Source organism: Felis catus, chromosome C2 (genome assembly GCF_018350175.1).
Source record: "Felis catus isolate Fca126 chromosome C2, F.catus_Fca126_mat1.0, whole genome shotgun sequence".
In the NCBI taxonomy this organism is placed as follows: Eukaryota; Metazoa; Chordata; class Mammalia; order Carnivora; family Felidae; genus Felis; species Felis catus.
This window is the reverse complement of record NC_058376.1, coordinates 88,636,111-88,661,564: the sequence shown is the minus strand read 5'-3', so window position 1 is coordinate 88,661,564 and position 25,454 is coordinate 88,636,111. Positions and strand designations below refer to the sequence as shown.

The following is a 25,454-nucleotide window of genomic DNA, read 5'->3' as shown; positions in this document are numbered from 1 at the left end:
GATATAGGCAGAAACATGGATAAATTTCAAAGCCACAATATTGAGCAAAGAAACTGACACAAAAGAGTACATAGTATATGATTCTATTTATATGATGTTCTAGAACAGATTAATACAGAGTAAGAGAAATTAGAACAGTCTTTGCCTCTGAAGAGAGTGAGGATAGGAATTGATTGAGATATGGCCAGAAGGAACTTTCTGGGGTGATAGGTCTCCAACTTGTTAGGAATGTGGCATTTCTGCAGGTCTATGCATTTGTCAAATTTATCAAACTTTATACTCCATGTAAATTATATCTCAATAAAAAGTCCATTTTAATTTAAATAAATAGATATCACATTGTATTTTAGTATGTTTAAAAGTAAATATTGCCTTGCTTTTTGGTACATAATTTAAAAATCATATAGGTTAGCACCTACATGTTTTGTAGAAATACCAGGCACATATAAACTGTGCCTCTGTGTTTTAACACAGCCAGGCTCATAAAATTGTAGTTGCAAAATGAATACTCATTGATTGATAAAGAATTTTTAAAAAATCGTATTTTGCATTATGGATAATTCTATTATATATTGGATTAGTGAGAGAGGAGAGGTCAATAGCAGTTTTAAATAGCCTAACAATTGAGTCCTTTACACATTTGGAGAAATAAAAGTAGAGAAGGTAAGTGTAGGGTCATTTTATTAGGTGGCAAGCATAGTATTTTTGGAATAGGTGCATGTCTTACTCATGGTGGGTTTTTCTGTGTCTAATATTGCCTGGCACATTGAAGTTTAGTGTATATTTGGGGAATTGAAATAACCAGCTTTCTATTGCAAACACTGTTTAACAAGACCAAATTTTATACTGCAATTATTTTTGCCAAATTTCTGGTTTTGTGTTCCAGAGTAAGTTCTTTAAAAAATAAACTGACTCCCCAAAAGCACACCCAGTTTTGAAGCAGGGAGATTTAAACTACACAGTGATAAGAAATAATCTTTTGGTAATTTTTTGGTTTCTCAACTCAAGGAGTGTGCTTCTACCTAATTCTTGTACATCATAAAGGAGTTAAGGGCAATTGGCCTGATGCTTTCCTCTTTCTTAGTTATTGAGTATGGTATGTGAAAAGGAAGAGGAAAAGACCTAATGCACAGATACATGGGTTCATGTTGAGTATGATTAGAAATGACATCGGTTAGCATAGTTTGAAGTTATTTCCAATTCTTTCTCTCCTTTATTGCGAAGTGAGCTATAAATAAGACAATATGCTCAGTGCTAGGGTCATAAAAAATGAGCAAAAGAAATTTCCGCGCTCTAAGAGATCACAGAGCAGTGGGGCGGGAGAGGGAAACAAGATGAATAACTGAACAGATGATTATTCATAGTCAAGTCTATTATTTTTTATAAGTTAATTTCTGTGTTAATAACTATTACCATATGTAAGGCATCTCTCTGAAACTTCACAGGTATTATATCCTTAAGGCAAATATTACTCTTAGAACAGTGGAAATGAAGACTTGGAGAGCACATGTCATAGACATGGGGGGATGGAATCAAGACTCGGACCGATTCTGCATGACTTCCTAGCTTATGATCCTTCAACCAGAATCCATTACCCAAGATGGACTTCAGCCAAGCTTCTCAGCCTACAGCACTAATGTGTAACTTCATAAACCATGCCCAAGGTAAAAACAACAACAACAATAACAACAACAACCACCAAAAAAAAAAAAAACAAAAAAACAAAACAAAACAGAAAACCTTCAAAGGAGCTTGTAGCTCATTTTCCCTTCCTTGGTAATTTTTTATTTTACACTTTCTTAAACTCCAATACATAAATAATCACCAGACACACAGAGGAAAAAAGTCAGGTTCATTTTGTGCTAGCCATATGTTTCCATTTAGAATTTCCGTGTGAGGAGACGATGGTGATTTAGAACAGCACACATGTGGTGATTTTGCGCATAATGTCACATGCCGAGTTCGTGTTCCACTGGCGAGCCTCAGCTGCTCATGAAGCAGTGCTTGCTGCTCAGTGGAGGAATGCAAAGGCTTTCTTTATCCCACTTCCAACGCCATGACAATTAGAGTAGGGGGTTGGCTTCGGCACTAAGAGTCTTGGGTGCTATTCAGTGTTACAAACATGCTGGCTCTCTACTCTGTTCAGAGGCTGGACAGGGGGTGGTTCTGGGCCCTTGGCTGTCCTGTAGCTTGCTTTCTGGTGCAGGGAGACCCTCTGATGACTCTGGGCATAGCTACGGCTGAGAAGTCAGAGTGCAGTGCTATTAAGAAAGTGACCTACAACAACTCCGAGGAACAGAGTTTGCAAGTAGGTGGGGAGTTGACTTCCTGGTAGAAAAATGAAGAGGCTGAACTTACTGATTCTGCTATCCAGGTTTCATTTACCTAGGCAATATTGTTTATTCCTCAACACAACAATGTGATGGATATGTATTTTATATATATAATATAATATTAATATGTATTATAATATTAATACATATTCTATAATATATAGAATATTCATAATATTATATAATGTTTATATATATGTATATATGTATATATATGTATATGTATATCTATATCTATATCTATATCTATATCTATATCTATATCTATATCTATATCTATATAGTTTATGTATTTATTTTGTGAGAGAGAATGAGAACACAAGCAGGGGAGGGGCAGAAACAGGGAGAGAATCCCAAGCAGGCTCTCTACTGTCAGCACAGCGTCCTATGCAGGGCTCGAACCCGTGAACCATGAGATCATGACCTGAGCTGAAATCAAGAGTCAGACACTTAACTGACTGAGCCACCCAGACGCCCCATATATATTTTTAATTTAAAAAATAATGCAAGGGTAATTAACAGTTAAAATCCTGTTGGAACATATACATCTCACCTCACACTGTCAGCTTCCATCCCCAAGAGAAACCAGAGTAAGTGGTTTATTCTATAGTGTTTTCTGTTAATTTTCCAGTTAAATGTGTGTACACTTCTTTGTGAATGCATCGTTTATTTTTATACAAATGGGAGCACACTAAATACCCTGTACTGGACCTGATAGTTTTTACTTAACATATCCCAAGATAATTTCCATGACAGTAGGTACATAGGGCTTTACCTCCTTTTTTTTTTTTTTTTTTTTTTAAATTTTTTTTTTTTTAACGTTTATTTATTTTTGAGACAGAGAGAGACAGAGCATGAACGGGGGAGGGGCAGAGAGAGAGGGAGACACAGAATTGGAAGCAGGCTCCAGGCTCTGAGCCATCAGCCCAGAGCCTGACGCGGGGCTCGAACTCACCGACCGCGAGATCGTGACCTGAGCTGAAGTCGGACGCTTAACCGACTGAGCCACCCAGGCGCCCCTTTTTTTTTTTTTTTTTTAAAGAGAGAGCCTGTGAGCAGTGGAGAGAGGCAGAAGGAGAGAGAGAGAATCTCAAGCACGCTCCACACTCAGCATGGAGGCTTACACGGGGCTTGATCCAATGATCCTGGGATCATGACCTGAGCCGAAATCCAGAGTTGGTCACTCACGGAGTTACCCAGGCGCCCCCTTTTAAAATACAATATAGCTTTCAGTATATACGTTGGAGTTTTGAGAGGATCCAATAAATAGCACTCCCCTTCCCCTGTTCCTGAGGTTCTGAACAATTTGAGAAGGAAATAGAGGCCACAGATAAAATTTTACTGCAGATAGAACCTGGGATTTATGTGACTAGTCAAGCAGGCTCGTTCATACCGAGCTTATGTATGTGGAACCCATTTATGTAGCTGAGCTCAGTTCCCAAAATGAAAAGGATAAAGCCAAGCCATGATCTACCATGCAGATAAGTTATGCTTCCTCCCCCAGGGGTAGAATGACTCAAAGGCAGGAGGGAGGCCACAGGGATGCTTAAAAATTCCTTTTCCACAGAAACCAGAAGTGGAACCAGTGCTGTTCTCGGACAGTCTGGACAAAGCATCCTTAATTTAGCTAGTCCCCTGCTGATGGATGTTTACGTTACTTGTGTCCCTGCTACTGGGCATGCATGTTTGTATTCTCTTTTAACACAAATGGAAAGAGGCTCCAGGAGGTTACATGTTCAAAGTGAGACCTAGTGAGAGGCAGAGCCAGAGATGTGACTCACATCTGACTTAAAGTCCAGGACTCTTCATTTTCTGCAGCCTGTAATTGTTCACCCGATTCCTAACATCTGTATGGAAAATTAGTAATAGTCTATGAGTCAATTTTAGGTAAATCCTCTTACTACTTCCTTACAATTCTCATGTGGGGAGGTTGAGGCAGGAAATATTCTCTCCATTTTATAGCAAAGTAAATGAAGTTTCAGAAAGGTTATTACATCCTTACCTAGCATCACTAGTTAATGGCAAGGTTTAAGACTCAACCTCTGTTTTTCTCCTTCTCCTCTATCTCAGAGAGCCCCAGGCAGTGACCCATGGAGTGCAGACCAAGAGGAGGGGGCAGAGTTAACAGATATATTGATGGCCAAATACAGGATTTGCTCCAGGAATGCCAAAGTATCCTCTTTCAATGATATGCAGATTATGTCCTTCCTAGGCATGCCTGTGTGTGATCTGTGCATAGCAGTGGCTGGGAAATGTTTAAAATAGATCCTTATGTTCTACTTAGACCTACTAAGAGAATGGAATCAGGAACCCGCATTTTAACGTGATACCTGGGGTATTCTGATGAAACATAGACTATGAATTATGGATCAGAGAAACCCTGCTTTGGGGAATTTTTTAAAATTTAAAACTTTTGGGGATGCAGTGAATGACTCATAATCACAAGAATTGCTTCTTGAGCCTATGTGTTATTGTAGAAAGAACATGGGCTTTGGAACTAGCTAAGGCTAAATTGATTTTTCATTCCACCATTCATTGGGTAGGTCTATTGGAGAAAGTTATGAGCCCACTGAATCTGAGCCAGCTTATGTACAGTACAATCTGTTATGAAGATTAAATGAGATGATATATGCAAAACCCTGCCCTTTAGATCTTCCATAAATGTTACTTGCTCTCCATTTCTTCTAACATTTTTTCAACAATCCTTCTCCTCTCCTCCACCTGTGACTTCTCTGAAGCGCATCTTCTTGGTCTCATTTATCTTCCCATTGCTATAGCTTAAAATCCCTGCTACAGAAAACAGCACAGATGCCCAATAGTGCAAGGCTTGCATTAATCGGGCTGCTACACTGATGGGCCTTATTGCTTGTTCTAGAAGATCCATGGAATGAAATGAGTAAAGCACAATTACCATGCCCCTTCTCACAGGACATGTGCGCTGACTCATTAACAAAATGTTAAATTGAAAAGTTTGTGTTGAAATGGGATTTTGCTTATATTCCCTAAATGTCTTGAAATGACCTGGGACTGTTATAGGCAAACTTTGGAAGTAGGCCTTTTCAGTTTTCTTCTGATGCCTCTGTTTTCTTTGTTTTCAGTCTACTCTGTAGCTATCGGCTCCAACTGAGCAGCTCTCCAGGGGGAGACCTTTCCTCCTTCTTGCCTTGGCTTCAACATGGTACCTCCTGTGTCTCCTAACCTCAGAATGCTTCTCTAAGAATAGGATGAGATTAAAAATAGCCCCCAAAGGGTTTTCATACTAGTAACAGCTGGGTATGCTAATTACACTCGTCTTTTGAAATGAAGCTTTTCAAGTCCTAGAATAAAATGAAAAGGAAAAGTAGAAATTTTTCATATCTTAGTAGTCTTAGGATGATATCAGGGGAGAGACTGAGGTTCAACTACTACCTGAGGGATTACATAACCTGGTGATGGAGGAGATGTCTTACAACTGTAGTCACCACTTTAACAGGCAGAAAAGCAAGCAACGTGAATATAAACAGACAAACATTCTTTGGGAAACAAAGAAACAGTGGAAAGAAATACTTAAAATCACAAGTACTAGATATATGGTCCTAGAACTTACTGATGTGAAATTATACTTTCAATTTTGCCAACCTCAATGTCTAATTGACCCAAACTTTTATCTTACCCAAAAAATTCATTCACCATGATCATTTTAAAAGAACAACAGAGAAAGTACATTTATAAAAATTATTTTTTTTCTAATATCAAAAGTAATATATATTTGTAATTGAATATTTAGAAAATATTTTATTGTTTTTTTTAATTGAACAATTTTTTAAATGTTTATTTCTGAGATAAAGAGAGGTAGAGCACCAGTGGGGGAGGGGCAGAGAAAGAGACACAGAATCCAAAGCAGGCTCCAGGCTCTGAGCCTGGAGCACAGACCTGGATGTGGGGCTCAAAACCACAGTGAGATCATGACCTGAGCTGTAGTCAGAGGCTTAACTGACTGAGCCACCCAGGTGGCCCTGGAAACCGTTTTTAAAAGAGAAAGTAAAAAGCAGAGTCCCCAGAGATAATCACTGTGTACATTTTGATGCATATATATTCACTCTTTTTTCCAATCATCAAGTCAAAGTTTGGGGAGTGAAAAGGGGAATTTTAACGTATATATTTTTATTTTGCTTAAAAATATGGAATATACAGGTGCTTTTCCAGATTTTATGCACATAGGAATCACCTGAGGACTTTGTTTAAATGTAGATTCTGCTTCAGCAAGTCTGGGCTGGGGCCTGAGAATCTGTATGTCCTCATGCAGTGTACGTGGCACAATGTGAAAAGTAGCAGGTGTGTACAGCATTCTGTGCATTACTGATTTCCTACCAACATATTTTTAGTCACTACAAATATTCCATTTACAATGTGTGTAACTCAACAATGTCATACCAGTGGCTGTTCCGTTTATTCGTTTATTTTTATCATATTATAGAAGGTACTATGATGAATTAAAAAAAATTTTTTTTACATTTATTTATTTTTGAGAAACAGGGAGACAAAGTGTGAGTGGGGGAGGGGCAGAGAGCGAAGGAGACACAGAATCCGAAGCAGGCTCGAGGCTCTGAGCAAGCCGTCAGCACAGAGCCTGATGCGGGGCCCGAACCCACCAACAGAGCCTGATGCGGGGCCTGAACCCACCAACTGTGAGATCATGACCTGAGCCCAAGTCCGATGCTCAACCGACTGAGCCACCCAGGCGCCCCTATGATGAACTTTTACACGGAGAAAACTTAACACACACTCACAAAGATTTCTTTGAAATAATTTCCTTGAAACAAGAATCATCAAAATTACTCCAAATTTTAAGGCATTTAATACATATTGCCACTACCTGATGGGGGGAAACGCAGTTTTGAAAAGTAATGTTAACTAACTAGATGTATTATGCTGACCTGATTTTTTTTGTTTGTTTGTTTGTCTCTGTATCTTTTCCCTAGGGAGAAGGCGTTCCTGTCTCCATGGTAATCTCACTGCCTTCTCTTGTATCTTTCTCAGTATTCTGCTACTGGTATTTGCTGCCAAGGGTGTCTGCCCCTCACTGGCCAGTGTGTTAGCCTCAGTACTGAGCACTCAAGAAATGATATCGCGAGTGGTGAAATGAAAGGATAAGTCTTTCAATATATAAATACTTGCTACAGCATTAGAGTAGGGGCAGTATCAACTTCTTTTCTAATACATGAGATACTGTGTCCACTAATTAAAACCCGAACATGAAAAATTGTTTGCTGCTTCTTAGAGAAAATCACCCACAACAGGCTTTGGTGTTAAAATGTTTCATTTTATAAAGCAGGCCATGTTTGTGCCTAGCTGGTTACGGTTTCAAAACGATGTGCACCAAAACCTGCGGGCTGGGGCGCCTGGGTGGCTCAGTCGGTTGAGCGTCAGACCCTTGATCTCAGCTCACGTCATGATCCCAGGGCCATGAGACTGAGCCCTGTGTTGGGCTCCACACTAAGAGTAGAGCCTGCTTAAGATTCTCTCTCTCTCTCCTTCTGTCCCTCTCCCCCAGTGGAGCTCTCTCTCACTCTTTAAAATTAAAAAAAAAAAAAAAAAACCCAAAAAGCAAAAAGCAAAATTCATTCTAAAACAAAAACCCCAAAGCCTACCGGCTGTCATTATCATACTGGGCCCTTTATTAACAGCATAATGTAACACTCATATAATAGTTTGTTATGATACTGCTAATGATATAATAATGCTAATATGTTTTACAAATCCCATGTGGATTGTGTTCTTATAATTATTCATAATGGATTTTTGCACTGTTTTTTATATTTGAAAATATTATATTAAATATTATTATCTTGATCATCAAGGATTTTTGACTCCCTTAAATTTCTCACCTGAAGTGGGAGCCTCACTTGCCTCATCATGGTTCTGGACCTAGAAGTTAACTGTAAATTCTTAAGATTTTTGAGCAGGCAAGTAAAATTTATAACTTGAATTTTGCACATTTTCAAGTGATATCACTTAACCAGGTAATATTTGCTTGACTTATCATTTGTGTATTCAATTACTTTTCTCCTTGGTGTTCATATCTAATCAGGTACCTATTTAAATTGCTGTACCTGTGGGTCTCTCAGGAATTGGTGCTTGCTTTCTGCAGGCAACAAACCGGAATATTTTTGAGACAGAACTATTCACACGAATACCTACTTTCTCAATTCAAAGTTATTCCTTTTGTTCAATTGCTGGCTCGAAATAGTTTTTTGACTCCTGTTGTGTGACAGGAACTGTGATAGGCAAGTGCTATGTAGGAAAAAATGAGTAAAACATGATATGTGCTTTCAAGTTGGTCCCCTTTGATAGTGGAGGCAGTCAATACACTAAGATATAATTAAATCCAGGTTTTAAATGGGAGCAGAGAGGAAAGACAGGGACACTTGGAACGCAGGGACGATGTGTTGGTCATGCGTAAATTGTCTCTTCCAGGAGTGGGTTTTATGCATCTGTTATATTCACAACACCCTCCCTCTCTCCCTCACTACCTCCTCTACCCCCTCCTATCTTTCCCTCAGTCTGTAGCCATTATCCTGGGAGGACTTAGATGCTTTGGCCAATGCTCATTTAATCTAAGTTAAGATTTACAAAACAAAACCTGGAGTGTATTTGTATGAGCAGGAAGTAATTCTATATTGAAGCCCATATGGTGTCACGTGTAGATTGAGAATCACCATGTCTGCTGAATTATGTTATCACTGACTTCGAAGTTATCATTGTGAAGCAGCAGCTATTGCCAGGAATAGTAAATCATATCTCATGCTTTATAAGAAATGGTATTATGGATTTTCCAAAGAACATGTTTTTAATAGAAGGCACAAGTCGTCGCCCATACCATATACAGGCAAAGTATGGATTTATTTGTATTATTTACTTTTGGCCATTTTAATTTGATTTCAAAATATTTATTGAACGCTCACGACATGAAAATGAATAAGCCCAATCCCTATCTTAAATAGCTTGAAATTTATTGGGGAAAAAGCCGTGTCCACAAGTATCTGAAGTCTGAAGCCAAGTGTCCTGTGTGTTAGGATGGATACAAGTCATTTGGAGGCAGTGAGGGGAAGGAACAATTAAGTTCAGACTGGTAATGGGGAAGAAAAGAGGACTTACCAGAGGAGGGGCATTTGACCTAGTTTTTGACAACTGTGCAGGTTTGGTTTTGTTTTGTTTCGGGAAGTAAATAAGCAAAGACATTTGATACCAGGAAAGTCATAAAAATAAATGTCACTTTGGGGAATTGGGAGGTAATTAGGTGTTGTTGTTGATCGGTGCTTCTTAATCCTGGCCGCACATTGGAATCACATGGGGAGCTTTAAAAATACTGGTGCCTGAGTTTCACCCCCAAAGATCCTTCGGTATGGCTTATACATTGGGAGTTTTACAAGGTCCCCAAATTATTCTAATGTGCGGCGAAGGTTGAGAACCTCTGCTGTAGAGAGTACTATACTTCATATGGTACTATGAAGCAGGAAAAAAAAAAAAGGAAATGAAACCTATTTTTCTTGGGCTGAATTATCCTTGTATAATTATCCCTGAATTATCCCTGAAAAAAAATGAGATCCTCATTTGCGATTACAGGAGACTTGCGATTACAGAAACATGACCAGTGTCCAGGACTCACTGTGAGAAAGGACAGGGTTGGAGGTGAAGGGGAGGGACTTAGAGTCAAGAAGCAAGGGAATAATATTTAAGAAAAGAGAAGTCGGTACTTCATTTTTCCTAATGGCTGTATTCAACCTGGATTCTGAAAGTATGGAAACTTGACCTAAAACTACTCCTTTTCCCCCTTTCTTCCCACCAACTATCAAATGTGTACGTGGGATAGGGTACACACATGGGAAAGCGAGTCCACTGAAGGGGGGCAGGGTTCTTTCAGGGTAGATGGAGGGAGAGGACAGGCACTGACATCATCCCTCACCCCTTCGATCGCCCAAGCTCAAGGCTTCCTGTCATCTTCCTCCCCAGGCACGTCCTATCAAGTCTGCCTGACAATAGCTCCCACGTTCTGTCAGATGATGGCCTTCTTCAGGAAACCTCTCCATCCAAATGAAACCTCTCCATCCAAATGAAACCTCTCCATCCAAAAGTTGGGTGAATAAAAGTGCCTGTGAAAGAATCTTCTTCTCTTAACAGGTAAATACTTGCAAGCCAGTGTTTCCTACCTTTTTGATGATTCTAGCACAACATGCTTCCAATCCATGCTTTCACACCCTGTTCTCCCTATTTCCCTCCATCTTTACCAAGTATCATGCTCGACGATGATCTATGTAAGGGTCTGGATGGCCATCCTTGTTTTATTCTCACCAGCATCTAGCACAGTGATGGATATAGATTTGTTAAATGTTGATTGAATAATTATCCTACATGCTTTCTAGCACATAGTTCCTATTTTCTTTGCCTGTCTGTATGCCTTTTTAACATGTGACCCCTGGATAACTCTTTGACATCAAAACCCTGGCATTTTGTCTCAATAGATCTGTAGAATCTAATTAAAGGTCAATCCTTTTGAATGCTTAGTTTTCATTAATGTTCTATCTCTCCACATTCCATAATATCTTCCCACCTCATTGTTTCCTAAAAAAGAAAGACTTACTGTGTGTGTGTGTGTGTACATTTATATATAGTGTATATATATATATGTATGTGTAAATGTGTGTACATATATATGTAGTAAATACATGAGCACTAATGAGTAAGCGGGCCCTTGCAGGAAATGTATCAACATGAACGAATTGATCTACCTCTGAAATATTCCACGATGAACCATCACTCATGTGAACCATCTTATTTCTACACATAGAGAAGTACTTTGCCAACCACAAGAAAACGATGCACTCACCATGATAAAGAATGAGTATGCATTTAGCTTCTTTTTTCTAATCTCACTATTTCTCTTCAGGCCCTACACAATGTCTCCTTTCTTAATGAGATAATGTTCTAATTTCCCTGCTTCCTAACTTATCATGTCTTCCCTCCCCATCTCTTTAAAATATACGAGTGCCAGATAAATTTTTCTTAAATATGGTTGTGGTAGTCATTCTCCTACTCAAAACTTCGCATTGGCTCTCTCTTTCTAACTCAAATATGTCCATCTGCCTTGGGTGTTCACAGGGACCTCACACCCTGGCCCAACTTTTCCTACCCAACTCTTCTCCTGCTCATTTCTATTACATCATGCTCAGCCAAATGTGCCTATGTGGTTGCACTCTCCCTCTAGCACACCCTTTGCTCTCACCTTGGCTTTGTCTTTGCTACTTCCTCCTTATGAACTGTCTGTATTTCCACTAAGAACACTTACCCATCCTCCAGGTTCGAAATCTCTTTTGTGAAACATTCCCCAATTCCTACAAATGAACATAATTCCTGCATTTTTTCCAATCTCTTCATTCAACTGTCTTTGTATTTCCCCAGATCCCTCAGTCTGGTTTGCTTTATAAATATCTATAATCATCCAACACTGTCTTCCTGGCTGATTCCTCTAGTACCATGAACTGAACTCAGTAGATGTATCACAGGTATTTGAGAAACATTTTGTGAAAATGCAGTGAAGGATTAGGGATGAAAATAATGGTGTACATTTTCTTGCGTCCACAGTATCAAAAAGGAGGCTGGATGGGGAGGCATAACAATTGGCTACCTAATATTTAGAGAGCTTTAATCCCTATAATTTTTATCTCTAAACTTTTTATATCTTTCCCTTGTACTAGCCATCGCCTTCCCACACCCATATACGTATTCACATAACCACATGGGTATAGGTAGGACTTCTGTTCAACATGAAAGATAAGCAGGACTAAATTCACTTTGATCATTCTGAGGTGGGCAAAAAAATCTAACATCATTTAGATGCAAATAGTCTTTAGTAAGGGAGAAAAAAATCATTAACATTTCTGCGTAGCAAACAAGTTATAATCTACTTAATATGCTACACAATTTTGTGCAGAGGAAATAAAAAATATATATGATTATATATTTAAGAACAAAAAAAATGTGTTCCAGCTATACCTGGTGGAATATGAAACAAAAAGTAATCTGGGAATACTGAGAGAGAGAGAGAGAGAGAGAGAGAGAGAGAGAGAGAGAGCACACTCCTGAACAGCCTCTGTTCTGTACACAGCAACACTATGAACATTTGAACATTTAGTGACATCTGGAGAAAAAAAGAGTAAGCCGGAAAAACAATCTGTCTTTTGTGACACATTTTTGAGTTGGATCCAAGGAGCAACTTTTAGGCACAAAATAGCAAATAAGTGTTTTATGTTGGAGAGATTATTTTGTTCTTCCGTTTCCAGGCTGCTCCTCTGTAACTACACCCCCTGTAACTGCCTGTGTTTGATTCAGAAACACTCCATGGGTTGAATGGCATGGCTCATCTGGAAGCTTCCCCTTGACAACCAACATTGCCGTGACCAGTTTTGCTACTTTTAATGATAGTCCTAGTGAACATTAGGTATTTTTGATGTGTAAATGTTAACTACTATCTTCTGTATTAATAATGAAAGAGCCAAGGGGGCTTCTTTATGTTATCCCGAGTAAGTCAAAGACTCTCCTTTCCAGCTTTTGGTTATCGATTTCATTGTGATAAAAACAGAGTAGTGAATCACCATAAAAACTAAAAGTTCCTCATGCGCACACACCTTTTAGGCTGCCAAATGAGACCAGGAGAGAATGAAGCATTCTCCCTATACTATGACTGAATTTATAAAGTGATTTCACTTTTTAAATCACCAGTACATTAGCTGAATAGACTTTTATACTATATTCCCTCCTCTTCACCGGTGTTCCTCTGACTGCCTTGATTCAAGCACTTGAACGGTGACAGTGACTACCACAGCCTCTGATGCATCCCTGCCTTCCCCCCTCGCCCTCCTTGATCCACCCTCCACCCTGCTGCCGCGGATGCCTCTGAAAGTAAATTGAATCATATAATCTGTTGAAATCATTCTGAACTTTCTCCGTAGCTGGCCATATGAAGCCGGTGAAGATCTGACCCTACCTTAGCTCTTACCATTTTCCCTTTCGCTGCCCTGGCATCAGTGCATTGTTGTGCTCTGCCCTTAATCTGTGGTGCTCCCTTCAGAGTTTATGTCCTCTCCCAAATGTTCCCTTCTCCCCTTGCTCCGGGCTTTTCCCACTCAACCATCCAGTCTATCCATCACCTCTTCAGAGATGGCTCCTTGCCTCCCCCACAACATGTATCCATAGCCTCTGTGGTTCCTCCCTCGGCTCTCACCCCACCACACTGTCATGGCACACTTCATGTCTCCCCAGCTAGACAGTGATCACTGAGAGGGCTATTTGCCGTACCTTTTTTATCTTTCTATCAACATTCCCTCATACAGGACCATTTACTACGGAGGTGTTGATTATGTGTTTGTTGAAATAAGATCCATTCTAATTGCCTACAAGTAACTCACATATTTTACACAACACCCCCCTCCCTGCCATTTCTCTTTTGAACTACCCCTTTTCTGCCAAATTAAAAGAAATCAGTGTGTGTGTGTGTGTGTGCGCGCGCGTGCGTGCGTGTGTGTGTGTGTGTGTGTGTAAACAAAACCATCCAGGGAGAATATATTCAACATGTTTATACAGGGTACAAGATCACAAACAACTCACTGTTTAGGTGATTTTTCTCATTTTCTCTTATATGACAGATATTGCTGAGCTCCTTAGAAGTACCATTTTGATCAGTTAATTTCAGTTGTTACTTTCGATTAAATTGATCAGCACAGACCATGCTTCATGGAGGGGTGATCAGGAAAATTGGTGCTTGTGGGTCTCTGATGCAAAACAGACTAACCTCTTCAGTATGTGATCTGGAGGTACCTTAAAAATGTTTTAGAAAGTTGTTCTGTAGCTGAGTTTGCAGTCACAGTCCACAGACTGGTGAGGAAATCACATACTTGGAGACTGTGCTCCAAGAAGTATTATTGATGGTGATGAAAATGTACTCAGAGAGAGCAATAAATCAGGGCCTATTTGACCCATTTCATGAGCTGCACTCCATGTTAGGTTTCTACAGTAAATTCCTCAATGCGTTCACCATCTTTCCCATTCTCCAGGATACATATGCACATGATACACACACACACACACACACACACACACACACACACACTTCAGCAAGATTTTGGTCAGAAATAATCCATCCAGGTGATATGGATACAGTCAGAACAGAGATTTTATTTTTTAACAAAAGTCCTACAATTTGCAGTCAGAACTGATGCAAATTGGGGAAAGAATTGTTGCTCTTTGATTGGGCAAGTCTACCACCAAATTAATAAGAAAAGCACTGTTGGTATTTTGAACACGGGGTATTATTATAATTAGAACAGTTGCCTCATTTGCAAAGGAAATAAAACTGTAATTCTTAGCAGTGAGTTATGGTTGACGGGTGAAGGAAGATACGTTTTCACATTCCATTATGAAAAAGATAACTAAGGACTCACATTTGTTATTATATATGTCCTCTCTCTTGGTAAGCCCTTCCCTTTAGGCACTAGGCTCCTTGAAGGCAGACATGAAAGTGTCTATAGCTACTGTACTGACACTGGTCAAAATTCTGTGCCCCATGCAAGTGGCTTTGTCTAGACTGGTACATTTGTTATCTTAAAAAAAAAGTGTGAACCTGGCTCAAATATTGTTTTATTTGAAGCACAATCTCCTTTGGAGTGGATCTATTTCAGAGAGGTTTTACTGAAGTATTGAAAAGGATCCTTTAAGGCTGTCTGATCTTCCCTTGACATGGCAGAATTATGGGGAGCCTTTGATGAACTGAACACCTGGCTAAGTCAGGCAACTGGGGGAATAGAAAAGAATGAAGGGTCGGGTGGGGCACAGAGACTGGAGTATGTGAAGCAGCCAGAAGCTAAAGGTGCAGGTACCTCCTGTGTTCCAAGCACCAAGAGAGAGGAGCTGTCTCATGCTTTATTTCATTTCATTTAATCCTCCACCAGAAGCTTGCAATGGAAATTATTCTGTCCCTTTTATATTTGAAGAAACATTCCCCTGGAGATTGAGAGATTTGTTTGTGTAGGCCATGCATGGCAGAAGCAGGATTCAAATCCACCTACTTTGAAGTCAGTGCTTTTCCTAACATCCCACAACATGTGGCATTACCCACAGTGACTTGAGAGTCACTGTGCTTGGGTTTCTCTCACTTAGTGTGTGGCAATGGACAAGTCACTTCACTTCTCAGGGTTTGGTTTCTCAGCCCTCAGCACAAGTAACAATGCTTATCTGTGTTCATCGTAGGGGTGTTGTAATGACCCCACAAAATAGCACATGTTAGAAATCATTTTGTAAATTACAAAGCACCAAATGTTATAAAGGGTTACAGCCCTTGACCCACACCTCTTTATTAAGAAAGAGTAAGGCAATTTGGGAGACACTGGTTTTGTGGTCTATGAACTTGCATTCACAATTACGTAAAGATCTCTGCTGCTAGGGTCGATTAATTATAGCTGCCATTTTGTAGTGCACGGCTTATCTTGCATACAATTAATTATTCCATAAATCAAATAAGCAAGATGTTGGCAAATGACATCTGCAGTCTTTGATCTGACAGAAAAATATATTATGCACCATAAATATCACAAGCCAACTTCTATTTTTCAGACATTTTGATGCTGGTATGCAGGAGCAGGTTGTTACTGTGAATGCTGCTGGTGATGGTTGAATGTGCCTAGACCTCTCAACAGCTCAGGGGACAGCTCTTTAAGTTCTGACCTCAGGTTAGCAGGCTCATTTAACAATTCAAGATGAAAGTGGGATAATTGAGACTTCATTGAAATAATTGCATCAGGACAGCTAACACCCTTTGTTCTGAGAACTCTGGTCTCTGAATACTACTTTACTTATCTTATGTGACCTTGATTCCTTCTTCATTTTTCTTTTATTTAAAACTTTTTAAAACAATTTCATTGAGGAGTAGTTGACATGTAACATTAGTTTAAGACACACAACACAATGATTTGATATTTGTATATATTGCAAAATGATTACCACAGTAAGTTACTGACCATCACTACACATAGTTACAAATGTTTTCTTATGATGAGAATTTTTCAGATTTACTCTTTTAGCAACTTTCAAATATGTGACACAGTATAATTAACTATAGTCGCCATGCTTTACATTACATCCCTAGGACTTACTTATAACTGGAAGTTGGTACCTTTTGATCCCCTTTCTCCTTCTGTTAAGAGTACCTGGAATAGTCCCTGGCACATAGTGGGTACTCAACAAATATCTATCTCAGGCTCCAATCTTAGGCCATTTACCTTCTGTTTCCTTAGCACTACTGACTGGTTGCCTCTCCCCTTGCAATTTCACTTGACCCTCAGGGTCTTACACCACGTACAGGCCCTGCTGTATCCCTCTGGATTCAACCTTAGCCTAGGATCCTGGTTATCTCATAGGCTTCCAGTAGGCTCACACTCTAAGAAGTTACAGTTCTGTACATATTCCTGTATCTTCACTGCTCTCTACCCTCACCTGGGAGCACTCTAGCCAGGAAGAAGAATGACCCTTTCTGTAGCAGTTGGACTTGGTTGAGGTTGACAGAATACAATCTGGATGGTTTGGTTTAGTGTATTTTAATGACACTCACAAAATACCTTTTTCCATTTCCCAATAAGATCAGAACTTCTTAATAGGTAAATTTATAATTTTATCTGTTGTTGACCTAGAGATGCACAAATAGTTTTCATTTCTTTAATTTGGTAAATTATTCATGGATTGGTGAGTTATAAATGATCTCTTCCAGTCTTTTACCATTCTATTATCCTTTGGTTGTTTTCTTTTATGGTTTATTTATTTTGAGAGAAGAGTGGGGAGGGGCAGAGAGAGAGAGAGAGAGAGAGAGAGAGAGGGAGAGGGAGAGATAGAGAGAGAGAATGAGAATCCAAAGCAGGTTCCAGGCTGTCAGCACAGAGCCCAACCCGGGGCTTCATCTCACGAACTGCAAGATCATGACCTAAGCTGAAATCAACAGTCAGACACTCAATTCATTGGGCCACTCAGGTGTTTCAGTTTTTTTCTCTTTACACATTAGCTTGTCACTTAAAATGGAAATTTAATTTATTTGAATCTTTCAATATTTCTCCAGAAACAGTAAACTTCTCTGTACAGCCAAGCATACCACCATGAAAAGGTCATACCATTACAATCTATCATGACATGTATACTGTATTTCATTGATTTCATTGATTCTAACCTGCACATCTTTTTACCAGATAATATCTCTAAAATTGGCCACATTTTACAACTGCAAGCCTCTTGTACCATTTCATGATCTAATGGACAGTATTTTTTTAGTTTTTTTTTTTAACGTTTATTTATTTTTGAGAGAGAGAGAGAGAGAGGTGGGGGAGGGGCAAGAGAGAAGGAGACAGAATCTGAAGTTGGTGCCAGCCTCTGAGCTGTCAGCACAGAGCCCGACGTGGGGTCTGAACCCACAAACTGTGAGATCGTGGCCTGAGCTGAAGTTGGGCACAACCAACTGAGCCACCCAGGCGCCCCTATTTTTTCTTTTTTATAACTATATGAAATAATGGTATATCATGCAACCAGTGGTGCCTTAGAATTGATGGAAAGTAACTTAAAGCTAATCATAGCTACAACTTTTAATTCACATTTGTTAGACATTGTATAGTATCTGATTCAATCTCATTCCATCCACCTTTTGCTGTGCTTCTCTGCACTGCATAAGCTGAAATGTTTAAAAGTTTCCCAGGCTTCAATACAGCCAGAGTTTGGCCTGAGAATGGGGTTTGCTAAATAAATGAGCACACAAAACTTGGAAGATGAAAATAAGAAAAAGGGTGTTTTCTTGATCCCTTTGAACGTGTATTTCTGGCAAACAGGGTCTTGAGGACAACATATTACCCTGCAAGAACATTCCAGTGGACTTCTCAGATGCATCCTGGTTTCCAGAGGCAGCTGTGAAGCAGCAGCAGAAGCTTCAGTGGGTTTCTGATTATAGTTTGTTGGTCTCTAAATCACTCTTCTGCAGTGTGCTCTCTGACTCAATAGCTATAGTGGTGGGATCAGAGATCCCCTGGTAGGTAAGTGTTGTGTTGTTCTGAAGGTAATTTCTGGAGGCCCAGCCTGTAATTTATTCTTCTATCCCCTCCAGTAATTTTATAAATACCCAATTCCCTGTATTGGATAACTTCCTGTTTAAAATACCTGGAGTAGTTTTTGTTTCCTTTATGAGGGTGACTAACAGTTATACCAGATTATTAAATACACTCTAAAACAAAGAAAGTTGTCAAAGACATTTTCTTTCGATCAATTATAGCTATTTTTTAGACCTGAGAAACAGGCGTCAGGGTTTGTCATCATGGTTGAAGTAAACAATGCAATGCAAATGATTTCCTTTAGAGAAATGACAGCACTTAGTATTTTTATAACCTCATTAAATGACTGTAGAAGAAGAACTATTGTTGCAATAACATCCTCAATTTCTTTATCGAAGGCAGAGGAGCGTAAGCAAACAAGTAGGTGGACACATAAATAAATCATTGTTAAATTATGAGCAAAGAACTACACAAAATACTTTCACATTTATCTCTTCATTTGTCACTTGAAGAAATAGAGTTTAAAGGAAAAAACTCTGCTATATAGGATATCAACATAAACATCAGTCTGACCTTAAATAAGTCATTTCATTTTGTTCTGACTCAGATCTTCTTCCTATAAAATATGGAGAATAAGACCAGTCACTTGCCTGGATTTCAAGGATATTGTCAAGAAGAAGAATATTAGATAATGTTTTTGCATCTATTTGGAAAAGCCCTTGTAAGTTTGGGGTGTTATTAAACATGGATTAGGTACCCTAAGTGTTATTCTCATTGCTAAGACTTCATAAAGACTCATCATAATTTGAAATTAAAAATATATAGGAGATTGGTCTAATTAAATAGAGCACATCTCTTTTAAAATTGTAGTTTCAGTCTGCACTGTGAAAGAGCTCTGTCCATAGACGCAATAATGAAATATATCCCAAGGTTAAACCAGGACTGTTCTGAAAGCCATTAGGGATCAGTTCAAAGCTAAATATAATTCACTAATAAATGTTCCTCATTTCAAGTTCCCTCCTCAGAAATGATTAAAAGATACATCTTAGAAGCCAATAATTTTCAGGTTAACTGTCACTTTTTATCTGAGATTTGTTTTCCATTTTTAGTTTGTAGATCTGTGATTTTTAAGCCACATATTAATGTGCTCAGTGAAAACTTTCCTCTAGGATGTATCTATAAGGCTGAACAAAGAGAGGAAAACTAGCAACATGTCTTTTGCTTAAAATGTTTTCATTTCTATGAAATCTATTATAGAATCAAACCGGTGCCTCCTGCTAGTACCTCCTGTGCGATTTTTTCATTAGTTGAACCAGGGCTGAATGTCAAAGGAGTTGATTTAAATATAAGGAGAAAAATAATGTAAACTTGAGTGTTTTTTGTTTTTTTCTTTTTCCAAGGTGAAAACAAATGTATTCCTTTCAATCTGCAGTTATGCAAAAGACTTACATACTTGAGTTATTATATCCATTTTTAAGTAGCAAGAATAGAAATTCCCAAAAGACTGCATTTCTATTGCTAATGCTTGCAAGGTAGTTTAATGTGATGGTTAGATGCACAAACTCTGGAGAGCTCAAATTCTGCCACACCAATTTATTAGTTGGGTGACTTTGGACAAATTACTTAACTTTTCTGTATTACTTAGTTTGGAAAAGGAGAAAATAATAGTATCTACTTTTTAGGGTCTTTGTTGGTGTTAAATGAATTAATACCTTTAAGAAGGGTCTTAAAATATAACCTGCTTCATGCAGGTGCTCAAGAAGCTATGATCACTTCTGTAATGGTATCACTTCCTACAATTTACAATACTGTCATACTTCCTTGTTCATAGAGCCAATCCTATGATCCTTGATCATGTGAGAAATGATCAAGGCCAAACAGAAATTCTTTTTTCTTCTTCAAACTCAACAGTTTATATTAAATAACAGAAATCAAAACAATATGAAAGAATTACGAATCACTAAGCTTAAGGATTGAGCTTGTCCTTAATGTTTTTACAAATATACTCCTATGACTTGATATGTAATTAACATATATGAAAAGGCAGTCATAGAAATCTAGACATCTCTAACACTGCAATGAGACGGATTTGTAAACATTCAACCACCTGACTATATTCCTCAGCTTTTATGCAGTGGGTTGCTAAATTGAACAGACGTGGATACAGCATTTTCCCCAAAAATTGTGTCCAAGAAAAAACGTATGTCCACCCCTTTTTAAAAAATATTTTTAAAGTTTTATTTTTTGAGAGACAGAGAGAGACAGAGCATAAGCAGGGGAGGGAGAGAGAGAGGGAGACACAGAAGCCAAAGCAGCCTCCAGGCTCTGAGCTGTCAGCACAGAGCCAGATGCAGAGCTCGAACCCACGAAGGCGAGATCATGACCTGAGGTGAAGTTATGTTCAACCAAGTGAGCCACCTAGGTGCCCCAGGTATGTCCACCTCTTCAGATGGCCCATAGGGGAAAAAGAATGGTAGACGGGATTCCACAGTCAAATAATTTAATTGAGGAAAGTTGCATATTAATGTTCTTTCTTACAAATTCACATTAGTGATGGTATATTAAGGTCTTAAAATAAAAAGACATATTTAATTATGTTTAACCATTTCTCCCAAATATTTGATCATAAGATTTTCACCCTTAATACTTTATTGAGAGTTATCAAAATATTGTTTTATTGGGTTTTCAAAATTCATGGACTATTTGGTTGCTAGATTAAGGCCCTTGTGTTGTTCCCTCCAAGGCTGATAATTCCTACTTCTGGCAATGAGATGTTTTATTTTTAGTTTCTTTTATTTTGTTTTTTATTGAGTGATTGACTAATATTTTAAACTGCTTTCTAATTTCCCTTAGGAAATTAGGTACCAGGAAGAAAGAAACTAATCATAAGGTATTAGAGGAGGAAAGATGACAGGGAATGTCCATACTTGGGAATCAAACCCTTTCAAATACTTTCTCTTTAGGACAATCTTGCCTATGATTTGGGACTTGAAGCCTGAGTCCTTTGGGCTTTGCTTCTTCATGGTTTTTCTTCAATTCTCTCTTCCTCACAGATGCTTTAGGATGAAATGAGGTGATAAATGTTAAATTCCTTTATTAGTAAAGAATTGATAAAAATATTTAGACTAGAGTTGCCATTCTTTTTGTTGGGATTTCAAGGACAGTGGTGAACAAGGCTGTGTCATTTGGGAAGTGACAGTAATTGCTTTATAGGGAAGTATTTCCCAGCATGGCTACAGTAGAATCAACCATTAAAGGGATGTTCAAATCATCCCAGGTGTGAATATAAAACCTTTCACTTTGCCTTTTTAAAATGAAAAATATTAATATGTTGCATTTCTCTAGATGGCTTTAGGTATGTGTAATGATTTTCTAAAATTAAATGTATCATCTCCTTTTCTCTTAGTTCTCATGGTTGAGTGGTTTGCTGCTCAGTGGTTCAATTTCATTTATATGGGAGTGGTGTTTCTCATATTCCTTTAGAGTATTTTTTTCTCCCTCCCATTCAGAGGCTGTCCATCTCATTACGGGGACTTCAACACCTGAGATGTCCAGAAAACCCTGGATATCATGTCAGAAATATTAAATACAGGGCTTCTGTCTGTGGCTTGCCCAGGTTCATGTATTTTGATAGAATGTAATGAAAGAGCACAATGAATTTCAAAGTGCCATAGATATTTAAAGTTTTAAAAACCTTCAATATTATATTCTAGATCCTGCCTATATTAACTACTTCTGGATAGAAATCAGACAGTTTGGAACATTCACTAAGTCTTTTGGCATGCCATTTAGAGCCTGGTCTTAAACTATAGTACATATTCAAAATAGTATGCATGGTAGGCCTGATATAATCTATTCAGTATTTAAAAAATATAGAAAGAAAAATGAAAATGGACTGCCACATGGTTACACATTGGGAAAAATAAAGAGTTCTAGTTGCCAGGCATGTATCTTTGGTGAATATCCTCTATGTGCTGAACTAGTCCAGGTATCGAGGACATAAAGAAGTATAAGACTTGTACTTGTGTTTTGAAAAAGTAGGTCATTAACAAGCATATAAGGGGAAAGGAGGAGAGAGCCCCAGATGTGGATAGAAGTAGAGAGGTGGAGGGGCGCCTGGGTGGCTCAGTCGGTTAAGCAGCCGACTTCAGCTCAGGTCATGATCTCACAATCCGTGCGTTCGAGCCCTGCATTGGGCTCTGTGCTGATGGCTCGGAGCCTGGAGCCTGCTTCGGATTCTGTGTCTCCCTCTCTCTCTCTGCCCCTCCTCTGCTCATGCTCTGTCTCTCTCTGTCTCAAGAATGAATAAATAAATAAATAAATAAATAAATAAATAAATAAATAAATAAACAAACAAACAAAAACATTAAAAATGAAATTAAAAAAAAAGTAGAGAGGTGGAAATACCTATGCACCACTCAGACTACATGGAATAAGGTAGTAGGTTAGAGAGGAATGGGAACTAAGTCAGTGAGTATTGTCCTAGGAGATGATGAAGGGTTTTAAAAGCTCTTACATTAATATGACGGATACTTGTCTGTGACAGTGCTTTAGGTAAAATTTAAAGTATAAGTAGCCTAGCTATTAAAATTTGGTTGACAAGTCATTTAGCTGAATTTAGAGGATTCTGAAAAAAATTTCTTTTTAACAGTGGTCTAGCAAATTCAGAGTAAATCTTCCAGTGCTTTTCAAGAGAATTCAGATATTATTGGAAACAAATATTTCTGCACATTAAAATAAAGCCAGTTTTTTTTGCAACATCCTTTCTAAATTTATAAACTTATGAAATCTTCATATTGCAGAGGAGTTTGAGGGCAAACTTTGTTGTTTTTACGTACTCACCCAGAATGTACACATCCACAAAATTCCTTAAGTTTCTGACAGCAGAAAAGAAAATGAATAATTAAATGCAGAGAATCATAATTGGAACATATTCAAGAAGTGGAGAATCTGTTTAAAACCGACAACTCATCAGATGTAGTCTACTCAATGGTTATATTTTTGTGTAAGCCTGAAAGCCAAACAGGCATGTCTGAAATCCCATGGGTAAAACACTACAGTTTAAAAAATGTTTTTTGGTTTGGCAAAAGCTCCTTTCTGGATTGACTGCATCCCCCAATAGAAGAACTGACTCCTAAGGAAATTCAAAATACATCCATGAAAATGGAAAATTATAAGGTGCCAAGCATGAGGCAACCGACAGCGACAACACATGCCTCCAGAGACCTTACAGCCAGAGGGGAGGAAATTCCAGCCAATGCTTCTTTTTCTTTACAGCCATTTAAATTCCAGTCTTGACCAGCAAATGATCCAGGGCTGTGTGAAGTGGAGAGAACACCCCTCTCAATTAAAAAAAAAAAAAAAGTGTTGACAGTAGAAAGATTCTTCTTTACAGGCAAACATAATTTTTAGGTGTTCCTTTCCACTGAATAAAAATTCCCAACTTTAAAAATAAAAATGCTTTGATTTGTAGATGAATCCAGACATTTTCATGTTCTGTAGACCTGACATACACCTAACAGAAGCCTCATGGGGTCAGGAAGTGATGGTATCTGCCCCTGGTGGCCAAATGCCAGAGGTGGAAAAGGAATTTCTCCCCTGCTCCTGCTTGTTTAGGTCTGAGGGAAAGGCAATGCTACAATTTGTGGTGGGCTTACTACAAGGCATTTAAGTCAGAGCCCATACGTTTAGGTTTTTTTTTTTTCCTTAGGATTTATTTGTAATAAATGCCTTATACTCATTTTGTTGTTTATTTGGGGAGAGGTGATTTTTTCCCCCAAACCTCTTGGGCATCATAACAATAGTAAAAGATTCATGAGGTACTCATGAACATGGTTCAGAAGCAGAAATTTTTTAAGCACCTGCAACTTAACTTCAATTGACAATAGCAAGGGGCGGCGTTCCATCCCAGCATTTCTGCAGAAATGGGAGTCATGGGCAGGAGAGCTCTAATTAAGGAGGAGCAGTGCATTGGGATGAGATCCAAGTTTTATATTAAGAATAGCATTCTGTTTCATCCTAATTAGTGTAACGTCTTCATTCCACAAACATGTATCAAACATCTTCTGAAAATAAGGCTCTCCTTACCTTCACTAAGATCTCCCCACATAAAAGAAAAATCCTAATACTAGTTAGATCAAAACTTATATTGAATTAACATATATCAAGAAAGGGTGAGAAAACAAAGCAGAACTCTTGGTTCGAATGGGCATAGGCTACAGCAAGTCCTTGAAGGCTCATATTGGAGGTTTCCCTATAGATTATTTTACTCCAGTGGCCTCACTTTAAAGACAAGAACGTGGAGCCCAGAGAAGTGAGGCCACTTCTTGAAACTGATATGTTCGAGTGGCAGAATCAGTAACAGACTCATTTTGCTGGATGTCTACCCAATTATATATTTTTAGTAACAAGCAAAAATCCAGCTGCTTAATACATGTCTACCCAAGGCAAATCTTCAGATCTTACTGTGTGCAGGGAGGCGAAGGGGCCTGGGAAGCAGGGAAAGATGGCGGAGGCCTGATATTTCTGTACATGTTGAGCGCTGGGTGAGGAACTTCCCTTCTTGATCTCTTAAAACCCTTGTAACAGCTCTGTGAAGTCAGTTCTGTTGCCTCCATTCTTCAAATGATGAATGTGAGGCCCAGAGTAACTACAAAATTTACCCAGACACACACATTTTTGTGAGTCACGGACTTAGGATCTGAACTTCTTTCTGCCTCCAAATTCTTTGCTCTTTTCACTTTTCACTGGACCTTAATTATTGCCTGTTAGAGGATGTTGTGCATTTCTTCACAAATGAGTCCAATTTTTGCCAGCCACCTGGTTTTCATGACTGTCCAGATTGATTGTTTCTTTTAAATTTATGTTTCGCAACTGCGGGCTTTTTTCCTTTCCATTTATCTCTCAGTCATGAGGTTGGAAAAAATGAGAACTATGCTGGCTTTGTTTGGACTGAGAACATTCCAAAATATTTGGCTGTGCCTCAAAACCCTGTTAAAATAATATTATTTAT

At 38.6% G+C, this 25,454-nt stretch overlaps 1 long non-coding RNA gene across 1 annotated transcript in view; it reads left to right on the top strand.

Moving 5' to 3' along the window:
- Positions 1-1,330: 1,330 nt before the first annotated feature.
- The window catches only part of LOC123380018, a 47,100-nt gene continuing 22,976 nt past the window's right edge, over positions 1,331-25,454 (top strand). The window contains exons 1-2 of the long non-coding RNA XR_006585234.1: positions 1,331-1,664; positions 10,326-10,493. This is a non-coding gene — a long non-coding RNA (uncharacterized LOC123380018). The remainder of the gene's footprint in view (positions 1,665-10,325; positions 10,494-25,454) is intronic.